Source organism: Prionailurus bengalensis, chromosome E3 (assembly GCF_016509475.1).
Source record: "Prionailurus bengalensis isolate Pbe53 chromosome E3, Fcat_Pben_1.1_paternal_pri, whole genome shotgun sequence".
NCBI lineage: Eukaryota > Metazoa > Chordata > Mammalia > Carnivora > Felidae > Prionailurus > Prionailurus bengalensis.
This window is the reverse complement of record NC_057357.1, coordinates 20,236,894-20,251,920: the sequence shown is the minus strand read 5'-3', so window position 1 is coordinate 20,251,920 and position 15,027 is coordinate 20,236,894. Positions and strand designations below refer to the sequence as shown.

General features: G+C 50.1%; 1 protein-coding gene across 2 annotated transcripts in view; it reads left to right on the top strand.

Annotated features, from left to right (window-relative positions):
- Window positions 1-8,102: 8,102 nt before the first annotated feature.
- Window positions 8,103-15,027, top strand: part of IL4R (interleukin 4 receptor) — a 43,182-nt gene continuing 36,257 nt past the window's right edge. The window contains exon 1 of one of the 2 annotated variants that reach the window (XM_043560249.1): window positions 8,103-8,253. The gene's annotated coding sequence lies outside the window, so the exon portion shown is untranslated. The remainder of the gene's footprint in view (window positions 8,254-15,027) is intronic. The other variant, XM_043560248.1, reaches the window with a different exon arrangement.

Genomic DNA, 15,027 nt, shown 5'->3' with positions numbered 1-15,027 from the left:
GAAGTTTTGTCAACAGACACTTCCCAAACTGAAATGCAGACAGAAAAAGAATGACAAAAGAAAAAAAGGGAGAAAATATTCAAGGACTGTGGTGCCACTGAAAAGGCGCTGCATGTGTATAATGGGAAAACCAGAAGGGGAAGAAAATGAGAAAGGAACAGAAGGAATATTTGAAGTGACAGTGGTGGAGAATTTTCTACGCTAACGACAAACACTGCAGAACAGATCCAGGAAGCTTAAAGAATACCAGGCGCAAGATAAATATCAAAGGATCTGTACCTGGGCATACCATATTCAAACTGCAGAAAACCAAAGACAAAGAAGAAATCTTGAAAGGAGCAAGTGCGGGGGAAAACCCCTTATCTATAAAGAAACAGACTTTTTGTCAAAACCAGGCTAGCAAGAAGAGAGTGGGATGAAGTATTCAAAGTATTGAAAGAGAAAACCACCAGGGCACCTGGGTGGCTCAGTTGGTTAAGCCTCCGACTCTTGATTTCCGCTCAGGTCGTGATCTCACGGTTCGTGAGACTGAGCCCGGAGTCAGGCTCAGGGCTGACAGTGTGGAGCCTGCTTGGGATTCTGTCTCCGCCGCCCCTGCCCCCGCTCGAGTGCATGCTATCACTCTCTCACCCTCTCTCTCAAAATAAATAAATAAATAAACACTAAAAAAACCAAAAGATAAAAGCCACCAACCTAGAATTTAGCATCCAGTGAAATTACCCCTCAAAAGTGAAGGAGATGTTCTCAAAGAAACAAAAACCAAGGAAATTTGTGGCCAATAGACCTGCCTCCCAAGAATTGTTAAAAGAAGTTCTTTGGAGAGAGAGAAAATAATGTTAGAAACTCAGATCTACATAAAGAAGAGTGTCAGAGAAGAGATAAATTAAGGAAAATAAAAATGAAATTGTACGAAAAACCCTGAACTGATGTGAGATATAGCTATTCAAAGTAATAATCATGTTGGGTGATTATAACATACGAATAAGTGAAATGAATGGCAACGAAGTTACAGGGAATGGGAGGGAGGAATTGGGAAAACTTTGTAGTACCTGTAACACAACAGTGTTGCTCGAAAATAAATTTAGATTACGTTGTAAATACATATTGCAACCTCTATGACAATCAGTAAACTTAAAAAAAAAAAGAAGTATAATTTATCTGGTAAGAGAGGAGAGAAAACTTAATTCTATAAAATGCTCAGTGAAGACCAGAAAAATCAGAGAAAGAGCACGTTTTTTAAGAAACCAAGAAAACGTGCAATGAATACAAAGCAGTTACCAACAAGCTAGATATTAGCCCAATTATACTGATAAACATTTTAAAGCTGAATAGTTTAAATACACCAACTAAAATATAGAGACTGTCAGAGTGGCTTAAAAAGTAAGACCCCACTGCATTTTGTCTACAAGAAACCCATTAAAAAAATTTTTTTATGTTTATTTTTGAGAGAGAGAGTGTAAGGGGGGAGAGGAAGAGAAAGAGGGAGTCACAGAATCTGAAGCAGGCTCCAGACTCCAGCCTCTGAGCTGTCCGCAGAGCCTGACACAGGGCTTGAACTTGCGAACTGTGAGATCATGACCTGAGCCAAAGTTGAATGCTTAACTGACTGAGCCATCCACGTGCCCCTACAAGAAACCCATCTTAATTGTATACGTGCGCTTAAATGAAAACTAACGGGATAAAGAAAGGTATACCATGCTAACATTAATCAAAAGAAAGCTGGAGTAGCCGTATTAACTTCAGACAAAGCAGACTTCAGCACAAGGAATAGTAGGAGGGATTAAAGAGGAAATTATAAAATGATAAAAGGGTCCATTCTCCAAGAAGACATAACAGCCCTTAATGTATATGCACCTAACAACAGAGTGTCAAAATACATAAGGCAAAAACTGATAGAACGGCAAGGAGAAATAGACAAATCCACTATTATTTGGGTAATAATATCATTGGATCTTAATAATATTGGAAGTTGGAGACTTCAACACCTTTTTTTTTTTTTTAGTGATTGACAGATCCATTAAGCAAAACTCAGTAAGCATATAGCTAAATCGAACAGCACTATCAGTCAACTGAATCTAATGGACATTCACATAACAACAGAAGATTATACTTTCTTCTAAGCTCACATGGAACATTCACCAAGACAGACCACTGTTTAGACTGTAAAATAACTGTAACAAATTTAAAAGATTAGAAATCATATAAAATACATACTTAGTCTACAACGGAATTAAACTAGAAATCAAGAATAGAAAGCAACCTGGAAAATCCCAAAATAATTGGAGAAGAAAAAGCACACATAGATCAAAGAATACATCAGAGAAGAAATTTTTTAAGTATTTTATTTTTATTGTTTAAAGTTTATTTATTTTGAGAGAGAGAGAGAGAACAATCATGAGTGGTAAAGGGCAGAGAGAGAGGGGGGGGGGGGGAATCCCAAGCATGCTCCACACTGTCAGCATAGAGCCTGATGCAGGGCTCAATCTCATGACTGAGATCATGACCTGAGCTGAAATCAAGAGTCGGACACTTAGCCAACTGAGAGCCACCCAGGTGCCCCTGAAATATTTTTAAATAAATGAAAATAAAAACATAACTTATCGAAATTTGTGAGGTGTGGTGAAAGAGGTGCTTAGAGGGAAATCTATAGCATTGAACACAGATACTAGAACTTAAGAAACCTTGGGACGCCTGGGTGGCTCAGTCGGTTGAGCATCCGACTGTTGATTTCAGATCAGGTCATGGTCCCAGGATTGTGGGATCGAGCCCACGCTTAGCGTGGAGCCTGCTTAAGATTCTCTCTCTCTCTCTCTCTCTCTCTCTCTCTCTCTCTCTCTCCCTCTCTCTCTCTCTCTCTCTCTCCCTCTCTCTCTCTCTCTCTCTCTCCCCTTCTGCCCTTCTCCCCAGTACCCCCCTCACATTCTAAATTAAAAAAAAAAAGAAATAAAACTAGATTTTTAAAAATGTTTATTTATTTTTGATAGAACACAAGAGAGGGAGACACAGAATCCAAAGCAGGCTCCAGGCTCTGAGCAGTCAGCACAGAGCCCAACATGGGGCTCAAACTCGCGGAACATGAGATCATGACCTGAGCTGAAGTCTGTCCCCCAACCTACTGAGCCACCCAGGTGCCCCAAAATAAAGAAAACTCTAAAATCAGTAACCTAAGAGATGAAAAATAAGCATATTAAAATATGCTCCACACAGTATGTCCTTAGGGGAATTGCAAATTAAAATGACAATGATAGGGGGCGCTCAGTGGCTCAGTTGGTTAGGCGTCTGGCTATGGCTCAGGTCACGAAGTCGCTGTTCAGGGGTTCGAGCCCTGCTCGGGTTCTGTGCTGACAGCTCAGAGCCTGGAGCCTGTTTCAGATGCTGTGTCTCCCGCTCTCTCTGCCTCTCCCCTGCTTGGCTCGCTCTCTCGCTCTCTCTCTCTCAAAAATAAATAAACATTAAAATTGTTTTTAAAAATAACAATATGCCAGCACACATCTACCAGACTAGCTAAAATGCAAAAACACTGACCACACCAAATGCTGCCAAGAATGCAAAGCCGCAGAAGCCTCGTTCATCGCTGTTGGAAATGCACACCGGTAGGGACACTCTGGAAAAGCGTTTGAAAGTTTCGTACAAAACGAAACATTCTCTAACCATGTGATCCAGCAATCGCACGCCTCTGTATTTGCCCAAAGGAGTTGAAAACATGTCCACACAAAACTTGCGCACAAGGGCTTGAAGCAGCTTCATTCCTAACTGCCCAAGACTGATTTGGATAAAATGTGGTACATCCAGACGATGTAGTATTCAGTGCTGAAAGAAAAAGAAAAAGAGAACGAAGGAGAAAAAGAAAAAGAAGAAAAAGAAAAAGAAAAAGAAAAAGAGAAAGAGAAAGAGAAAGAGAAAGAGAAAGAGAAAGAAAAAGAAAGAAAAAAGAAAAAGAAAATCATCAAGCCCCCAAAAGACAAGGAGGAATCCTAAAAGCGTATTCTAAGTGCGGAAAACTAAACAGGAACAGGAAATAGATCAGTGGCTTCCCAGGTTCACGTTGCTCTATCCTGGCAGACACAAGTCATCGCGCATTTGTCCAAACCCAATTTTGTCAAAAGCGTACAGGAGTGAGTGAACCGTGACGTAAACTGCAGACTTTGGTTAATAACAACCGCGTAAATATCGGTCACTAACCGGAACAAATACACCACATTAAGGCAAGACGCTAGTAACAGGGGAAGTCGTGCTCATGGAAGGGAGGTGTGTGGGACCGGTCTGCGCTACCCGTTTTTCTGTAAATCTACACCTCTTATTGAACAATTTTATTCATCTTTACTACTCCTTTAAAACCTGAGAGATGGGCTTAAGACAAGTGAGTTACGATGTGATGTGAGCTGAATTTGTATTGAAGCCACACTTGGGAACCCCCTGGGTGAAGGGACTGGGTTTTTATTATTTGGGGGTCTCCAGGCTCCTCCCTAGGCCTGACACAGAGCCGATAAAGGCTGCATAGCGCAGGGCAGGTGAATTTGAATAATGAAACCGTATGCAAAGTGACAAGCTTCCCATTTATTGCCTCTGGGGCCTCACGACAATTCCCTGTTCTCTTTAACTCCTATTTTGACATCATTTCAGACCTACAGGCAGGTGGCGAGAATCGTCCAAAGAATTCCCGTGTTCCCTTCCCCCGATTCCCCCCCCCCCAAGCCTTCACGGAGGACCCCATGTGGTGTGACCTTCCCTGTCTTTCCAGTGTTTTCACCCCCATTTCCCAAGGAAGAAACAGGCTGAGGGAAAGGCCCCATTTTCATCTTCGTTCTGTTAGGAACAATGATGAACATTCACTGAGCGCCTACTACGTGGCGGGGCATCGTTGCAAGCACTTCACGGGCCTTTTGGCATTTCCCCTCACCTGGCCCCAGGAAGCAGCCCGTCGGGATCCCACTTGGCAGATGTGGAAGTTGAGGCACAGGGACGGTGACCCTGCGGCCCAGAGTTCCACAGTCAGTAAGTGGTGGACTTGGTCTGCGGAGGCAGGTGTTTTGGCGACAATTGAAGAGTGAGGTTGACTTAAAACCGCAGAAAACAGGGTGGGAGCCAAGTTGGGAGTGTGGGAGGGCAGACGGCACAGGCCCCGAGATCAAGAGTCAGGCGCTCGACTGACTGAGCCACCCAGGCTGTCCCTTCCTTATGACTTTCTTAATAACATTTTCTTTACTCTAGCTTACTTTATTATTATTATTATTTTTATTAAAAGCTTTTGTGGGCGCCTGGGTGGCTCAGTCGGTTGAGCATCCGACTTCAGCGCAGGTCATGATCTTGTGGTTTGTGGGTTCAAGCCCCACGTCGGGCTCTGTGCTGACAGCTCAGAGCCTGGAGCCTGCTTCGGATTCTGTGTCTCCCTCTCTCTCTGCCCCTCCCCCGCTCATGCTCTGTCTCTCTCAAAAATAAATATTAAAAAAAATTTTTTTTGAAAGCTTTTAAAAAATGTCTATTTATTTTGAGAGAGAGAGAGAGCACGGAGGAAGGGCAGAGAGAGGGAGAGAGAGAGAGAATCCCAAGCAGGCTCCACCCTGTCAGCCCAGAGCCTGACACAGGGCTCGAACCCACAAACCATAAGATCATGACCTGAACCGAAATCAGGAACCAGACACTTAACCAGCTGAGCCCCCCAGGCACCCCTCTAGCTTCCTGTATTCTAAAAATACAGTATATAATACTGTACAACATGGAAAATATGGTTATCTGTATCTGTGTTATCTGTAAGATTTGGTCAACAGTAGGCTATTAGGAGTTACGTTTTTGGGGAGTCAAAGTTGCATGTGGATTTTCTACTGCCCCGGGGTCTGCACCCCTAACCCCCCATGTCATTCAAGGGTCAGCTGTATATGAGTTTGAGTCCCTGGGTGTGGGTGTGAATGTGTGTGGCCGAGTGTGTACCCCTGTGAACACGTGGAGTGTGTGGATGAGTGTGAGTCAGTGTGAACATATGGGTGGGTGAGTGAGTGTACGTGGAAGGGTATGAATGTGTGCAGGTGTGCGAGTGGATGTGTGAGTACGTGAGTGTGAATGTATGCACGTGAACGTGTTTGGAGAATGTGAGTGCGTGGGTGTGAGGGTGGGTGTGAACGTGCGTGCAAGCTTTTCTAGGCAGGAACAAACCTGTGTCAGTGAAGCAATGCCTATACCTGCTCCCAACCCCCCCTGCCATTGCTCTTGGCGGATTTCACGTGAAATGCAGAATTCCCTGGCGCCTGGGTGACTAAGTCGGGCAAGCGTCCGACTCTTGATTTCGGCTCAGGTCGTGCGTGATCTTACGGTTCACGAGATCGAGTCCCGTGTCGGGCTCAGCGCAGAGCCTGCTTGGGATTCTCTCTCTCTGCCCCTCCCCTGCTCATGCTCTGTCTCTCTCTCTCTCAAAATAAATAAATAAAAACATAAAAAAAAAGAAAAGAAATGCAGAATTCCCATCTGACCTGAATTCCTGTTGGAATTCACAGCTTGTCTGGCCAAGCTTCCTGGCTCTCGCTGAGGCCTCTCTCCCTGGCTGCCCTGGCTGTCCCCATCCAGTGTTCATTACACACAACTGCTTGCGTTTGTTACTTGTCAGGGCTCCCGCCTGACCCCCAGGGCGAAGAAAGCAGGGGATGGGTATTTCTCACTCTCTCCTGCCCCCAGCGCAGGCCCTGGCACATGGAGGCATTAATACATACATGCTAAATTATTGTAGCTTTTCTCACCTCTAGGTATTTGCTCGCCCCATCCCCTCTGCCTGAATGCCTTTCCCTTTTTCCTCCCTTTTCTGCACTGATCTTTGGAGAGACCGTCAGAGGCCATGTCCTCCAGGAAGCCACCCTTGACTCCCCCCCCAACTGTCTACTGTCATATACGTGAACTGTAAGGTCTCAGTAAGCAGGGTCCATATTTATTTCGTATCTCCATATCTGTGTCCTCAGCACTTGTCACAGGCTTAGGCACACAGTAGGGCCGAGAAAAAAATAAGTGCATGAAAAATAACGCAAGAGAATTGAAGTACTGTGTCCCCTCCCAGAGGCTTCTCTGCTTCCCTGGCTCACCCTCCACCCCAGCAAGCCCATTGGGCTGTCCTTGGCTGTGAGGATTCTGCCTCTGCTCTAAGACCAGGAGCTCCTTGAGCCTAAGATGGGGTCAAATTACCCTCTGGGTCTCCAGCACTCCACAGCCTGAGTGAGCACATCCTCTTGCCTCACCTCCTTCCATTTTCCCTTCCTCAAGCCTCTCCAGCCAAGCTAGCCTTCAGACAATTACTCCAACATGCCACCCCAGGGCCTTTGCACTTGCTGTTTTCTCTCCCTGAACTAGTCTTCCCCCATATTCTGTTCAGGATCAGCTCAAACGTGTCTTCATCGGGGACACCTTTCAACCACCGACCCCGACTGGCCTAATAGGTCCCTCTCTGCTTTATTTTCTTCTCCGGACCTCTTGTCACCTGAAATATTTTATTCTCTTAGCATTCTTCCCTACTGCTTGGCTCCATTGGGGTTTTTATGGTATCCAGTGGTTAGTGGTCTACGGAGCCTGGGCTCAAATCCCACACCTGCTGCACGCTTCTCACCAAGTTGCCCCTCTGTGCCTCAGTTTCCCCATCCGTAAAACGAGTGATAGTAATATAGCTCCCTCCTAGGGTAGTTGTGAGAGTTAAATAAATTACTACATGCAGTGCCTCACAACAGAGCCTGCCAGATCTTACCAGCTATTGCCAGAAGAGTTGTTTCACTATCTAAATTCTTCGGGCCCCCGGCTTACGGCAGGCGCTCAGTAAACGTTGAAGGAACAAACGCACAGGGGCACCTCGCAGAAGCTGGGCCGCTGGGAAGGGGAGAGGGATGAAAGCCGCCCAACGCTCCAGCCCCACATGCACCTGCCCCTCTGCAACGCGAGGCTGGGGGCCGGAGCCGCCCGGGAGGCCCTGGCCGGAGCCGGGGCGTCACTCGGAGAGCCAGGGGGAAGCACTGCGGGGTTCTGGCGGGAGAGGCCGCGCGGGGGAGGAGGCGGGCCCGGGAGCCAGGCCCGGACAGTGGGCGGCCGGGAGGCACGGGGAGGGCGGGGGCACGGGGCGGGGCCTGCGGAGGGGCGGGGCCTGCGGAGGGGCGGGGCGCAGGAAGCCGGGGCGGGCCGCCTCGCGCGCCCAGGAAAGCCCCGCGCGGCGCGGGCAGGACTGGCCGACCGGGGGTCCCCCACATCCCGCTCGGGCGCCGGCGCGGCGAATGGACCCGGGGCGCGCAGGTAGGACGCGGGCCCATGCGCGCGGCGGAGACGGGGGACCGGCCGGGGGACGGGCTCGGCCGCCGGCGGGGTTCCAGGCGACGGGGACCCCCGGGCCGACCGGACCCCGTCGGGGGTCGCCCGGAGCCCGCTCCTCCCCGCGCCCCGAGCGGCGGCCGGCTCGGCCCGGGCGCCCCCGGGGGCGGCGGACGCGCGGAGCGGGGACCCCGGCGCGCCCCCCAAACTCGTGCTGGCCCGGAGACGCCAGCGGGGACGGCCCCTCGGGGACCCGGGGCCGTCGTGAGCGTGGGGTGAGGCGGGGCTCGGGCCATGCAGCGCCAGTGTCCCAGCGATCACCCCCTGCCCCGCGCGCAGGAAATGGGTGAGGATTGGGGCGGAGGGGGGGAGGGGGAGTTCCGAAAACTGAACTTGGTTACCCGGTCGAGGCATCTGGGGAAACGGGGCCCTGTCGACTCCTTGTTCTCCTTACTTGAATGTTGGGTAGACCCAGTAACAACAGCGGTCATTTAACTGGACTCATTTTGTACAGATTCTGTCCAGAGCATTGAACGTATTCTGAGTTAAATCGCAAAATAACTGTTTTGGTCGGTGCCGTGTGTCCGTCGGTTTTTCAGAGGAGGACGCTGTGTGGCACAGGCAATTTAAATGACTTGCCCGAGGTGGACAACTGCCTGGAAAGGGTGCGGCAGGATTCGAACCCAGGCGGTTCTGACGCCAGAGCCTGTCGTGGTCCACCTGTCGGCGATATTTGTCAAACTACCCCATAAACGAATTATCCAAGGGATTTTATTAAAAGGCAGATTCCCGGGCTGTCTTCAGTGAGGTTCCGATTCAGTAAATCTAGGAATCTGGAGTTTTAAAAACCCACAACATCTGGATTTCTTATGTCAAGCAAGACTGGGGACCAAGCAACCCTCAGTGGTCCTGCTGCCGGGATTTGCAGATGGCTCCCCTGCCAGCCCTCATCCCGCTGGGGCCCTAGCCTCTGCTCTTCCCCAGCTGCCTTCCTCGTTCCACCCCTGCTGCTCCTTCCCTAAGAGTGGCCTTTTAGAAGCCTGGGCATTTTCTGGGACATCAGTGCCTTGATTACAATCCTAAAGTCCGATGGGGAAACTGAGGGTGAGGTGTACCTCTGTCCAGGGTGTCCCCCCACGGTCAGGGGATTCCAGAGTCCTGCAAAGACTCCTCAAGAGCAGCTCACCTGCCCAGTGGTTACAGATGTGGATGCTGTGGTGTTGGCAGGGAGCAAGGGGTTGGAGGGGGGCAACCTCCCGCAGCCATCCATTCATTAATCAGCACCCGCTGGGCTCCTACGGGACACTGCTCTAAATAGCACTGGTGTTTGCCTTTCCGGGGGGGGGGGGGGCTCGCGCAAGTAGGGGTGATCACCTGGCAGGGACAGGCTTCATGGAGCGGGGACCCCTGAGCCAGCCTTGGAAGAGGGGCGGGGGAGCTTGGCTGCGGGAGAATGGGAGGGAAAGGCATGCTGAGCACTGGGAGCAGCTGGGAGCAGCTGGGAGAGGCCTGAGGGAGAGGTGCTGGGGGAGGGGGAGGCAGCCAGACCGGGATGGGAAGGTGCGTCTGGCCACATTGTGGAAGGCCTTGAATGCCATGCCGGAGTGTGGCCCAGTGCACTTCGCCTCAGCCCGAGCCATAAAAATCACAATGCAGATTCCTGGGTGCCCCCGGATCCCTGAAGCCCAGGCTGGAGGGAGGCCTTGGGAAGGCAGCAGGGAGGGAAAACCACTCGTGAGTCAGGCACTCTGGTTACCACACGCCCAGTTACCAGCAGATCTGGGATCACCTGAAGATTTCCACATTCCGGGCAGCAGCTCAGTAACTGATGTGTTTTGTACCACACAGCAGGGGCAGGGAGGTGGTCCCCTAAGGCAGTCAGTTTCCAGATGCTCTGATTTAGCAACGCAGCTGAAATGCACTGTGGGAGAAGTGAGGAGAGGGCCTGTCCTGGACCCGTCCTCTCCGTCCACCCCTACTCCCCCACCCCCCAGAATGGAGGTGCTGCCCTCTGCCCTCAGCTGCCTTTGATGGCACCTGCAAAGGAGGCAGGGACAGAGCCCCCCGGGGTGCTTCACATGTGTCAAGCTGGGCTTTCACGAAGGCTAAGGGCATCATGTTTTATAAGGTACTTAACACAGTTGCCAAAACGTCGTACATGCACAACAAACGTTCATGACTGTTTTTACCCGTTAGGAAGTATAGCGTGCAGGTGACGAGTGCGGACTCTGGAGCCAGGTTGCCGAGGTTCAAATGCTGGATTTCCAATTTACTAATTTCTCAGGACCTCAGTCTCCCCGTTTATGAAATTACAGTGACTGCTTTATACCATTGTAGCAACGATTAAGTGAATGGATGCATGTCGAGCCTCCAGAACAGTGCCTGGTACTGACTGAGCACTATGTATTTGTTAAATAAATAAAGGAACCCCATTGGATGGGATCGAATCGATCCATTTTGCCAGGGAGGAAACTGAGACCCAGAGATGTGTGCAGTGGCCTCGCCTAAGGCCATGTTATCTAGGAGCCACAGGGAAGGATTTGAATCTGCCTTTCTCCCCAGCCTGAGCTCTCTCCCGCTATGTCAGTTTGCTCAGGTTAGCAAGAGGGACATCTTTCTGAGCGTTCCACATGCCCAGTCACGTTTGGCCAGAATTCCCTTGGCTAGGCTAGAAGACAGGCCAGTGGCTCGCCTGGCTGTGTATGAACTTGCCCTTTGCAAGAGGTTGGACAGAAGCCCAGGGGAGACTGAAGGCTCTTGCAGAGGCCAGGGCAGCCAGCGTCACACAGGGCTGTCTCCCTGTTTTCTGACTGCCATCGAGTCATTCTGTTTCTCTGAGCAGGAGGCAGAGAGAAGGACACAGGCTTGCAGACAGGGGCCCCGGGTTCAGATCTGACCTTGCTATTTCCTATCTGTGTGATCGTGAGGCACTTGCTTAACCTCTGTGAGCCTCGGTTTGCTTGTCACGAAAATGGGTATTGGGGGGTGTTCAGGGCATAGTTTTTACAGGCACCTTGCCCACGGCTCAGTGATGGCGGTTTCTCTTCTTAGTTACGACAATCGCTTCTCCATATCCAGCACCTGGCTAGCGCATTCATGTCTTCAAATATTCATCAAGCACCTATATGTTCCAGGAGCTACTGACAGAGTATTGGACAAAGTCCTTGCTCTCCTAGGGTTTAAATTCTAGTTTGAAGACGGGCGATACACAACTAAGCAAACACATTCACATCTATCACCCTTATTGCTAATTCTGAACTCTGCAAGTTCTGAAAACCGACAAGGTTTTCCATCATTCAGTTGGAAGCAAGAACCGAGGGGAACTAATCAGGGGGTTCTTTGGTGTGTTTGTTAATCCCCCTGGACTCCGAGGCTTATGTTGAGAAATTGATGTGAGCGATGGGGGAGGGGGAGGCTGAGAAATTGACGTGAGTGATGGGGGGGGAGGGAGGGGGAAGTGCTGGACCCATCGGGGGAGGGGGGCAGGGTGGTTACGCCTGGTGGGATTTTATCCTCAATAACCTGTCTATAATCTGAGTTACTGTGACTTCTGAGACATGCCTGGTCCCCCGGGATTTCACACAAGAGGACAGGGACCTTCAGGACCCCGTCAGGACCGGGGAGGAAAACCAAAGCCGGGTGAGGGTGGACTTTGCAGGAGCCTCTCCCGAGGAGCCACGTTTAGGACGATGTGGGGCAGAGGCCCCAGGGAAGAATGGGCCGGTGGGGGGGAGGGTAGGGAGCCCGCAGGGAAGGTCTCGTCCACCCCACCAACCCCGCCTCCCGGCCCGCTGCTTGTCCCTGGCTCTGGGCGCACAGTTCTGTCTAAACTCGCATGTCCTTGCCTTTCCAAGATGTGGCCGTGAGTCTGAGATTTCGGGTTTGGCTCTGACTGACTCATTCTCACCCACGGGGGCCTGTGTGGCATTTCCGAGTTTGCTTTAGAGATTCTGGGACATGTCTCAAGCAGGCCCGGGTCGGGCATCTGAGTCCTCCCTCCTCCCTCCTCCCTCCTCCAGGGACAGAGGAAGGAAGTGGGTCCGTGTGAGGGGAAGAGAGCGTGGCCTCCTGGGTTTGGTGTAACCCTTCCTAATATTAGCGGAAGGACTGTAGTTCTGAGCAGCGGGTTGATGAAGGGACTAGCCACACACCTGAAAGTAACAGGTACACACACGTCTTGAGGGTCAGCACCAGGCTTCCACTGGCTCAGCAGACGTGTTAGGGACTGGGTACACAGCAGTGAATGACACAGAAGCGAGAGCCCTCTTAGAGCTGACAGTCTAGCGAGGGAGGTGACTTTTGAGGTGAGACCTGAGGTAAAAAGGCACATGGACATCCGGAGAGTGATTCCAGCAGCGGGAACAGCAGGTGCAAAGGCCCTGAGGCGGGAACAGGCTTGGTGCGTCTGACCCACAAGGAAGCTGATGTGGTGGTATGGAAATGAGCCAGACACCAAGGGGTAGGAGCACAGGTCAGGGAGGAAAACGGGAACCAGATCCCTGCAGTGTCTCGTTCACCTTGTAAAGTAACCTTCCCAAGTAGGAAGGAACTGCTCTTATCTAGACTTCGCCGATGAAGCAACAGGCACTGAATAGTTGAGTAGCTTGTCCAGGGTCACACGGGTGGCAGCGCAGGGCCGTGAACCCAGCAGCTCCAGCATCTCCAGTCTTTACCACGGTGTTTAAACACCTGGATGTGGTCAGGCCAGGATTGGTGTTACGGGTGATTCAATCATCATACAGATCGTTTTACAGATCATTCTGCCAATGAGCACGTTCCCGGCCTGTGACCGTGACTGTGACATCCACCTCACAGCACAGAGCATACAGTGAGGATCAGGCACTGCACTGGGTGAACACGGGTAGACGAGTGGGCGCCTCCCCGTTTCCCCGAGGAGGAAACTGAGGCTCTGGGTAGGTGGCCGATCTGGGTGGCACAGCTCCAAGGGGGCAGAGTCTGGATTCAGACCCACGGCTGCTGACCTGGGAGCCTATGCACTTGATCACTGTTCTGAGCCATACAGCCCAAGGAGTAGAGAACGTTTCACGGCCAGAAATGAGGGGGGCGCAGTCACCCAGAGCCGTTTGGGGGAACCGGGGAGGCCCTGAGGTTTTCCCGAAGGAGCCAGGAAAGCGTTCTGCCCTTTCAAAAGAGGAAACGGAATCTCTCCGGAGAGGGGAGACACTAGATCTCTGGATGGGCAGTCCTCCAGGCTCTTGGAGCCATAGCCTCTCGACTACCTTGCCCCTGGCCATAGAGCACGGGCCTTCTGGAAGGCGGATCCTCATAGCTGGGCAGCTCTAACTGGGAGAAAATCTTTCTGGAGATTTAGCCAAACTAACTTTCCAGTAACATTCACTTTCTAACTCTGGTTCTGCCCCCTTGGAAGTAGTAACCAGCTCCCCCCCAACCTGAGCCCAATATTTCTCTTATTCAGACCACACAGGTATAGTCCTTTCAACCGCTCTTCCTGACTCAAGGAATTGTAGAGAATTCAGCCTGGCTTTAGACATGAACAGATTCATGAAAGTCTCACATAAAACCCATTGCTTCCCCCAGTGTCTGCCCAGTCACAGAGGAGGAAGACTGTCACCTCCTTGGATTTGGAGCCATATCTTTGTTGATACAACCTGCAGTCATACTTTATAGTGACCACATCCCGCTTGGAGCGTACATTGGGCTTGCCAGCTAAAACCTCCAGATCTCTCTTCTGCACGAGCTGCTGTCTGTCAAAGTATATTCCGTTATGAGACTCCTTATTTGAGGCTAGCACTTGTTTTTTAGTCTTTCTTGTTTTCTAGTAAATCTACTTCAGGCTAAGAGGCTATAGTTTTTTTTTTTTCTTTTATTACTCCTTTAGCTTCATTTCACAGGTCTTGTGACACAATGCAAAAATAATTTAGTTTCCCTTTTGATGAAAAGTGTTATGCACTTCAAACGTTTTTAAAGATGAATGGATTTTTTTTTTTGAAGTTATCCTTGTATTCTTGGAGTCTCAATTTGTTGCATTATGGTCAGTATTTACGGCTTGTATGATATCAGTGATGGAGAATTTGTGAAGATCTTTGTAAGATTCTCTGGTTAGTTTCTTTTGTATGTCCCACTTGTCTTTGAAAGGATGTGTATTTTCTGGTGGGTGTGGAGGTTTTTGTTTTGTTTTTAATGTTTATTTATTTTTGAAAGAGAGAGAGTGCAAGTGGGGGAGGGGCAGAGAGAGAGAGAGAGAGAGAGAGAGAGAGAGAGAGAGGGACCAAAGATCTGCAGCAGTCTCCGCGGTGACCACAGAGAGCCCGATGTGGGGCTTGAACTCACAAACCGTGAGATCGTGACCTGAGCTGAAATCCAGAGCCTGTGAGGCTCAACCGACTGAGCCACCCAGGCTCGGCAAGGTGGGTGTAACGTTTCAGAAATAGAGCTCTTGGATCAATTTTGCTCATTACATCATTCATGTTTTCTATGTTTCTGTGTGTTTTTCTCTATCTGACTTCTCTCCCGCTCTGATAAAGGATCTGCTCCTTTCACCTTGACCTTTTCTTGTTTGTTTTTTTTGCTTTCTTTTCTTTTTTTTATTTAAAAAAAAATTTTTTTTTTCAACGTTTATTTATTTTTGGGACAGAGAGAGACAGAGCACGAACGGGGGAGGGGCAGAGAGAGAGGGAGACACAGAAGCGGAAACAGGCTCCAGGCTCTGAGCCGTCAGCACAGAGCCTGATACGGGGCTTGAACTCACGAACCGTGAGATCATGACCTGCGCAAAAG